At 46.9% G+C, this 9,031-nt stretch overlaps 1 pseudogene; it reads left to right on the forward strand.

Moving 5' to 3' along the window:
* Positions 1-901: 901 nt before the first annotated feature.
* LOC134738854 (large ribosomal subunit protein eL39-like) lies at positions 902-1,773 on the forward strand (annotated as a pseudogene).
* Positions 1,774-9,031: the final 7,258 nt, after the last annotated feature.

Here is a 9,031-nt window from a genome sequence, read left to right on the forward strand (position 1 = left end):
TTACAATGAGATCAGATGCAGTGGCTCAGGCCTATAATCCCAGCTCTTTCAGAGGCCAAGACAGGTGGGTCACATGAGCCCAGGTATTCAAGACGAGCCTGGGCAACACAGTGAAACCCCCTTGTCTACAAAAAATACAGAAATTAGCTGGGCATGGTGGCACATGACTGCAGGGCCAGCTACTGTGGAGTCTGCGGTGGAGGATGGCTTGAGCCTGGGAGGTCGAGGCTGCAGTGAGCTGTGGTCCTGCCACTGCACTCCAGCATGGGTGATGGAGTGAGATACTGTCTCAATAAAATAATTATGGGCCAGGTGCAGTGGCTCAATCCTGTAATCCCAGCACTTTGGGAGGCCAAGGCGGGTGGATCACAAGGTGAGGAGATTGAGACCATCCTGGCTAACACGGTGAAACCCCGTCTCTACTAAAAATACAAAAAAAAAAAATTAGCTGGGCATGCTGGTGGATGCCTGTAGTCCCAGCTACTCAGGAGGCTGAGGCAGGAGAACGGCGTGAACCCGGGAGACAGAACTTGCAGTGAGCCAAGATCACGCCATTGCACTCCAGCCTGGGGGACAAAGCGAGACTCCGTCTCAAAAAAAAAAAAAAAAAAAAAATGATGGTAAAGTTTGGGAAGAGGAATAATGGAGTCATTGATACTTTATGAAAAGGTTATGGAGATGATGCCCAAAAGAAATAAACCATTTGTAAATGGATAACTCATTTTGAATTGGGACAAGACAGTGTTGAAGGTGATGCTAGGAGCGTCAGGCAGATCATCCATATCAGTTTTTTGTTTTGTTTTGTTTGTTTGCTTTGAGGCAGTGTCTCGATCTGTTGCCCAGACTGGAGTGCAGTGGACACTCTCTCGGCTCACTGCAACCTCTGCCTCCCGGATTCAAGTGATTCTCCTGTCTCTACCTCCCTAGTAGCTGGGACTACAGATGTGCACCACCACACCCAGCTAATTTTTGTGTTTTTAGTAGAGACAGGGTTTCACCATATTGGCCAGGCTGGTCTTGAACTCCTGACCTCGTGATCCACCCGCCTCAGCCTCACAAAGTGCTGGGATTACAGGTATGAGTCACCGTGCCTGGCCCACATCAGTTTTACAAAAAAAAAAAAAAAATTAACCTTGTTTGTGCCGCAATGAAGAGGCCTGACGGGTAACGGCAGAAATAGTAGTCAGGAGTTCAAGAACAGGCTGGTTAACATGGTGAAACCCTGTCTCTACTAAAAATACAAAAATTAGCTGGGTATGGTGGCAGATGCCAGTAATCCCAGTTACTGAGAAGGCTGAAGCCAGAGAATCGCTTGAACCCAAGGGGCAGAGGTTGCAGTGAGTCGAGATGGCACCATTGCACTCCAGCCTGTGCAACAAGAATGAAACTTTGTCTCAAAAAAAAAAAAAAAAGTCAAGCCCCTTCTCTCCCTCTCTCCTCTCGTGGTGTGTACTTGACTCTGCTTCTCACCAGATCTTCTTACAAGACTTTCAGGATTAAGCGATTCCTGGCTAAGAAACAAGCAAAATCGTTCCATTCCCCAGTGGATTCAGATCAAAACTGGTAATAAAATCAGGTGCAACTTTAAAAGGAGACATTGGAGAAGAACCAATCTGGGTCTATAAGGAATTGCACATGAGATGGCACACATGTTTGTGCTGTCTGAGCATCACTATCACGTTATCATATCAAGCTGAAAATGTCACCACTATCTGGAAAGTTGGACATGTTTTATTGGGAATATATTTTTTCTCTCTGAATCTGTTATGAACATGTCGGTTGGCTGGGTTCAGTAATAAATATGTGAGACTTTTCATTTCAAAAAACAGTCAAATGATGTAATTGCATAGAGTACCTTAATTTCTGTATTGCTTTTTGGGTTTTTTTTTTTAACTCCACTGGGTCAGTGGATCGCACCTGTGATCCTGGCACTTTGGGAGGCTGAGGTGGGAGGATTGCTTGAGCCCAGGAGTCTCCTGGGAATCTTCTCTCCTAACCTGGTTCATGACAGACCCTTGGAGTGTACTGTTATGGAAAAATCTATACAAAACAATATCAGTGTGTCAAAGCACTATGTCTGTCACAAGCTTGTGAAAGGAAAATAAAAATTACTAAGCCAAAGAGAAAAGTCAAGCTGAGAACTGTGACAGACAAACCTGCTCCCATTTTATTCCTAAATGAGATAGCTACAAAGACTAAAAAAAAAAGCTACATAGGCCAGGTGCGGTGGCTCACGCCTGTAATCCCAGCACTTTGGGAGGCCGAGGCAGGTGGATCTTGAGGTCAGGAGATCGATACCATCCTAGCTAACACAGAGAAACCCCGTCTCTACTAAAAATACAAAAATTAGCCAGGCGTGGCAGCATGTGCCTGTAATCCCAGCTGCTGGGGAGGCTGAGGCAGGAGAATGACGTGAACCCCGGAGGCAGAGCTTGCAGTGAGCCGAGATTGCGCCACTGCCCTCCAGCCTGGGCGACAGAGTGAGACTCCGTTTCAAAAAAAAAAACCTACATAGAGGCCAGGCGCGCTGGCTCATGACTGTAATCCCAGCACTTTGGGAGGCTGAGACAGGCAAATCACCTTAGGTCAGGAGTTCGAGACCAGCCTGACCAATATGGTGATACCCTGTCTCTACTAAAAATACAAAATGAGCCAGGTGTGGTGGTGTATGCCTGTAATCCTAGCTACTCAGGAGGCTGAGACAGCAAAGGGGACCTGCCCCTCTAGACCTGTGGGTATTTCTCATCAGGTGGAGATGAGACACTGAGAAAAGAAATAAGACACAGAGACAAAGTATAGAGAAAGAACAGTGGGCCCAGGATACTGGCATTCAACGTGCAAGGACCCGCACCGGCACTGGTCTCTGTGTTCCCTTAGTATTTATTGATCACTATTTTTACTATCTTGGTGAGGGGAATGTGGCAGGGCAACAGGGTGATGGTAGGGAGAAGGTCAGCAGGGAAACATGTGAGCAAAGGAATCTATCATGAATAAGTTCAAGGAAAGGTACTGTGCCCAGATGTGCACGTAGGCTAGATTTATGTTTCACTTTACACCAACATCTCAGTGTAGCAAAGAGTAACAGAGCAATATTGCTGCCAGCATATCTCACCTCCAGCCATAGGGCAGTTTTCTCCTGTCTCAGAATAGAATGAATGGTCGGCTTTACACTGAGACATTCCATTCCCAGGGATGAGCAGGAGACAGAAACCTTTCTCTTTTCTCAACTGCAAAGAGGCCTCCCTCTTTCACTACTCCTCCTCAGCACAGACTCTTTACAGGTGTCGGGCTGGGGGATGGTAAGGTCTTTCCTTTCCCATGAGGACTTAGCTCTGGCTGTCTCAGTTGGGGGGAAACCTTGGACAATACCCAGGCTTTCTTGGGCAAAGGTCCCTGTGGCTTTCTGCAGTGCATTGTGTCCCTGGTTAACCAAGAATGGAGAATGGCAATGACTTTTACCAAGCATACTGCCTGCAAACATATTGTTAACAAGGCACATCCTGCACAGCCCTAAATCCCTTAAACCTTGATTCAATACAGCACATGTTTCTGTGACACAGGGTTGAGGCTAAAGTTACAGATTAACAGCATCTCAAAGCAGAACAATTTTTCTTAGTACAGATCAAAATGGAGTTTCTTATGTCTTCCTTTTCTACATAGATGCAGTAACAATCTGATCTCTCTCTCTTTTCCCCACAGAAAGGAGAATCACTTGAACCCAGGAGGCAGAGGTTGTGGTGAGCTGAGATCATGCCATTGCCCTCCAGCCTGGGCAATAACGGTGAAAATCTGTCTCAAAAAAAAAAAAAAGAAAAGAAAAAAAGCTATATACTCCCCTCACAAACTGGGGACCTCAAGATCTCCACCCTAAATTAGTTATTTTGAATTTCCCCCTGGCAATGCAAACTGAGTGCTTATCTGCACAGGTGTGGGACAGAACCATCCCTCTGCACACCTGAGACAAATGCCTATCTGATTGCTTCCCCTGCCCTATTGTTTACATAAAAATGCAGGGTCACTGAGGCAGTCTAAGGCATAAGTAACTATTCCTCCACCATCTCTCACATATTGTGTATTTAGTGAAAGGTTGATCAAAGACTCAAAGAATGTGATCATTTGTTATCTACCTGTGACCCAGAAGCCCCCCAATTCCAGTTATTCCACCTTTCCAGACTGAACCAATGCATATCTTACATGTATTGATTGATGTATTATGTCTCTGCAAAATGTGTAAAACCAAACTGCAGCCTGAACACCTTGGGCACACATTGTCAGGACCTCTTGAGGCTGTGTCACGGGGGCATTTTTAACCTTGGCAAAATAGATTTCTAAATTGACTGAGACCTAGTAGATACTTTTAGTTCACAAGCTCATCAATGCAGAAAAAATCAAGATAGAATAAGAAAAAAGCTAGGCGTCATGGAAAGCACAAAATCAGTTCCAAAATCTGAACTCCTTCATATTTATTCAACATAAGGAAATGCTCTTCAACTTTGTGTGATTAGATTCCATTTGTGAATGATATATATTTCTAGTATTTGATTAAAATAACCCATTCTATGTAATTTTAGCCAACTTAAACTGCAAATAATAAATGATCAATTATATACATACATAAAACTTCCTAATATTTCACTTAGTATTGCTATTACTATGTTCTTGGGGCAGAAGCTCAGTCTGTCAGATACAAGAGAGTGGTGTCTCCATAATTGTGCTTAGGACTGTGTTGCATGAATGGATAAACTGTTAAGCAGGAACCTAGGAGAGCTAGGGTGACAAAGTTCAAGACCATTAAAACTAGCAAGACATATTCCTTACTGCTCATGCACGAGTCACTGTCATAAGATGTTTATGGTTAAGGAAAGCAGCTTATTGATACCTGCAAGGACAAACTTCTACAGAAACACAATGTCCAGATGACCCAATATCCCATGACAATGTATGCTTTTAAGATAGCAGGCTGGTGATCCACCTGCCTCGGCCTTCCAAAGTGCTGTCAATACAGGCGTGAGCCATCGCGCCTGGCCAAGGATAGCTTTAAATCAACAAAGTAATAAGTTTTGTTACACTGTCAGCCCACCGGCAGGTAGACATACCTTAGCTTTTACGTAGGCCTTGGCCGGGCGCGGTGGCTCACACCTGTAATCCCAGCACTTTGGGAGGCCGAGGCGGGTGGATCACGAGGTCAGGAGATCGAGACAATCCTGGCTAACACGATGAAACCCCGTCTCTACTAAAAATACAAAAAATTAGCCGGGCGTGGTGGTGGGCGCCTGTAGTCCCAGCTACTTGGGAGGCAGAGGCAGGATAATGGCATGAACCCGGGAGGCAGAGCTTGCAGTGAGCCCAGATAGTGCCACTGCACTCCAGCCTGGGCAACAGAGCGAGGCTCCGTCTCAAAAAAAAAAAAAAGCTTTTACGTAGGCCTCGATGTAAGAAAAACTTCAGGAGGAGGCATTCCCCCTGCTTTCTGAGGACGCCCTAATGTGTAACTGGTAGCTTTCAATAAACTCTCTCTCACTACACTCAGACACTCGCCTTGAATTTTTTACTGCACAAGATCAAAAACTCTCACATGGGGTGTGGACTGTGACCCCATTTTACGCAACAAAACGACTGAACGTTATACAAAAACAGACAATTAATCTAATTCTCACAAAAGTAGGAATTTTGTAGTCCTTATCCACCAAGCCAAGCAAAGATCCACACTGTGGAGTCACCGCTCACGAGAGCAAAGCGGGTGACATCTGGGAAACATGGGTGGATGAAGGGTGAGGCGCTCGGCAGCCGCCAACTGGAATTATTGAAAAGGGCAATAGGGTCTTGAAAGGCGGAGGACACGGTCTAAAACGATACAAAAGCTGCAGAGCCACCGGGCCTGCGAGCTTCCCATGGGGAAGCTGGGACTCCCTGACAACTGCACAAACTCGCGTGGGGATTTCAACATCCCGAAGCACCCAGATTCCTGGTGTGGCTGGACTCGGGGCTGGGATGCTGCGAAAGACAGGTTTGAAGCAGAAAGACAAAAAACACTCACCTGAGTCAGCCCCGGGCGCTGCAGAACAACCGTGGGCCGGTCCTGGACCCTGTCTGGGCGGCTTCTGGACAGCGAGCGGGGACGGGAGGGGTAAAGGTCGCCGAGGGGGCGGGGCCAGAACAGGTGCTGGGTCGGGGAGAGAGGGTGGAGCCGCTTTGGAAACTGGGCCTGGTTAGAGGGTGGGGGTGGGGCCTGGAATGGGAGTGGGCGGGGCAAGAGGGAGGAGGCTGCCTGGGGGCTGGGCTGGACAGCAGGAAAAGGCGGGACCGGAGGGTTAGCGTCATCTTGGGGGTGGGTTCTGGAAGGGGTTTTGTTCTGAAGGGCGGGGCCTGGAGGGGGCGGGTCCGGGTTCTTTTCTCAGCTGGGCGCTGGATGTCGCCTACTCTCATCCCCTTGCCCGCCAGGACTGGGTCCTCCAGGTTCTGATTGGTGAATTGTTTCTGATGTGCTATGATATTACCCCTAATATCACAGGGATGCTTCCTGCCCGTTTAAGTGACTATTTCGAGCAATCGAAGGTAAAACAACATATTGTGTTGGGCCACCTGTACTGAACGTTGAATCGTTTTTCCTCGTAAGTTGAAAACAGTTTTAATGCAAAGAGCCTTTTTGGAGCAGGTAGAGTCGCGCGTCCTGCAGGCGGGGCAAGCTCCCCTCAGTCTGGGGCAGGGCGGGGGAGAGGGGCAGAGACCTCGGTAAAGGGGTGGAGTGGGGCGCTGGTTGCAGCGGACACAGACAATTGGAACGGCTTATTAAACTAAGCAAGGTCCTGGGTTGGGTTGTTTGAGTGGATAATGGAAACTGAAAGGTGACAAGCAGAACTGCCTATTATACACAGGAGGTGAAGGACAATTTCATATTTCATGGAAATAAAGTCAGGGCCCGGAGCGGTGGTTCATACCTGTAATCCCAGCACTTTGAGTGGCCGAGGCGTGAGGATCGCTTGAGCCCAGGAGTTTGAGATCAGCCTGGGCAACATGATGAGACCTCGTCTCTACTAAAAATCAAAAAAAAAAAAAATCAGCCAAGTGTGGTGGTGCGCGCCTGTGGTCCCAGCTGCTGGAGCGCTGAGGTGGGAGGAGTTGAGCCAGGGAGTTGGAGGCGGCAGTGAGCCCTGATTTCACCACCACATTCTAGCCTGGGTGTCAGAGCTAGACCCTGTCTCAAACAAACAAGCAAATATATGAGAGGTGTAATTCCTCCTTTGAAAATAAAGAGATTTACTTTCCTTTCGTCTCTTTTCTTAGGACACTTATTTAGAAAATTTGTAAATGGATTTTCTCTGTCTTCTGAGGTTTTTTTGTTTGTTTTTTAGATGGAGTTTCACTCTTGTTGCTTAGGCTAGAGTTCAATTGCGCGATCTCAGCTCACCGCAGCCTTCAACTTCCGGGTACAAGCCCGGTTTCGAACTCCTGACCTCAAGTGATTCGCCACCTTGGCCTCTGAAAGTGCTGGGATTACAGGTGTGAACCACCACACCTGGTCTGAAGTGGTATTTTTTTAGAAACTAACTAAACCTTTTTTCAGCTTGATGACCCAGGGATGTATTTCTGAAGGACTTGGGAGCTCTCTTTGAAAGGCAAAATACAAGGGAGACAGTACCTGTATCTCAGTAGGAAATTAAACAATTCATACATCAAATAATTCCAATTTAAAGCTACGACCTTTAAATAATTATGAGCCTTTGAAGAGAGAGGCCATTTCTCTTACTGTCTCCTGTCTCTGAAGTAAAAGCTGAAAAACAACAGGAATGAAGTCAGTGGCAAGACCAGCTGGTGCCACTGATGACCAGGCCTGAGGTTAAAAGATTAACCCCCAACTCTAACCACACGTGCTCTCAATCTATCACGACCCTTTCACGTGGAACCCCTTAGAGTTGTAAGCCCTTAAAAGGACCAGGAACTCTTTTTTCGGGGAGCTCAGTTCTTGAGACGCTGGTCGGCTGATGCTCCCAGCCAAAAAAGCCACTTCCTTCTTTAACCCTGTGTCTGAGGGCTTTTGTCTGTGGCTTGTTCTGCTACACCTTGAGAGGAATGTGCTCATTCAACTTGAGTCCAGTGGAATGCAGGCGTAACTTCTATAAGTCTTCCTGGCCAAGTGTGGTGGCCCACACCTGTAATCTCACCACTTTGGGAGGTCGAGGTGGACAAATCCCTTGAGGTCAAGAGTTCAAAACTAGCCTGGCCAACATGGTGAAACCTCCTCTCTACTAAAAACACAAAACAAAAGGCCAGGCATAGTGGCTCACACCTGTAATCCCAGAAAATTGGAAGGCTGGGGTGGGTGGATCACAAGGTCAGGAGTTTGAGACCAGCCTGCCCAACATGGTGAAACCCCATCTCTACTAAAAATACAAAAGTTAGCTGGGCTCCCAGCTACTCGAGAGGCTGAGCCAGGGGAATCGCTTGAACCCGGGAGGCGGAGGTTGCAGTAAGCAGCTGGGATCGTGTCACTGCACTCCAGCCTAGGCAACAGCGAGACTCTCTCTCAAACAAAAAAAAACACTAGTGGCATGCACCTGTAATCCCAGCTACTTGGGAGGCTGAGGCAAGAGAACTGCTTGAATCTGAGAGGTAGAGGTTGCAGTGAGCCGAGGTCACCCCACTGCACTCCAGCCTGTGCGAGTCTACCTCTTATTTACAGGAAAAGAGTTTTCCTGTAAATAATTAGAAAGACTAAGCAGCCCCAGAGATAAGACCTCCTGGGATCATTGTCCCTTTTTATGGAATGATAAAGTAACCTTCCTTGAAGTGTATCACTCTGTCACCAGTCAACTTGCTGCAGCCTATGCACTGGTCTTGAATGGAAAATGTGGTGATTGTCCTAAAGCTTCTCTGTCTTTCCCTGTGTGTGAAACTTTAACGTCTGTGCTTTGGAACGCTGATCACATTCATTTGGAGTTGATGTTTGCCGGTGGCTATCCTCACGCTTTGTGTTCAGATAAGCTGTATACTTAATCATAAATTCTAAATTTTATTATTTACTGCTGACAGT

This window comes from Pongo pygmaeus, chromosome 20 (genome assembly GCF_028885625.2).
Source record: "Pongo pygmaeus isolate AG05252 chromosome 20, NHGRI_mPonPyg2-v2.0_pri, whole genome shotgun sequence".
Lineage (NCBI taxonomy): Eukaryota > Metazoa > Chordata > Mammalia > Primates > Hominidae > Pongo > Pongo pygmaeus.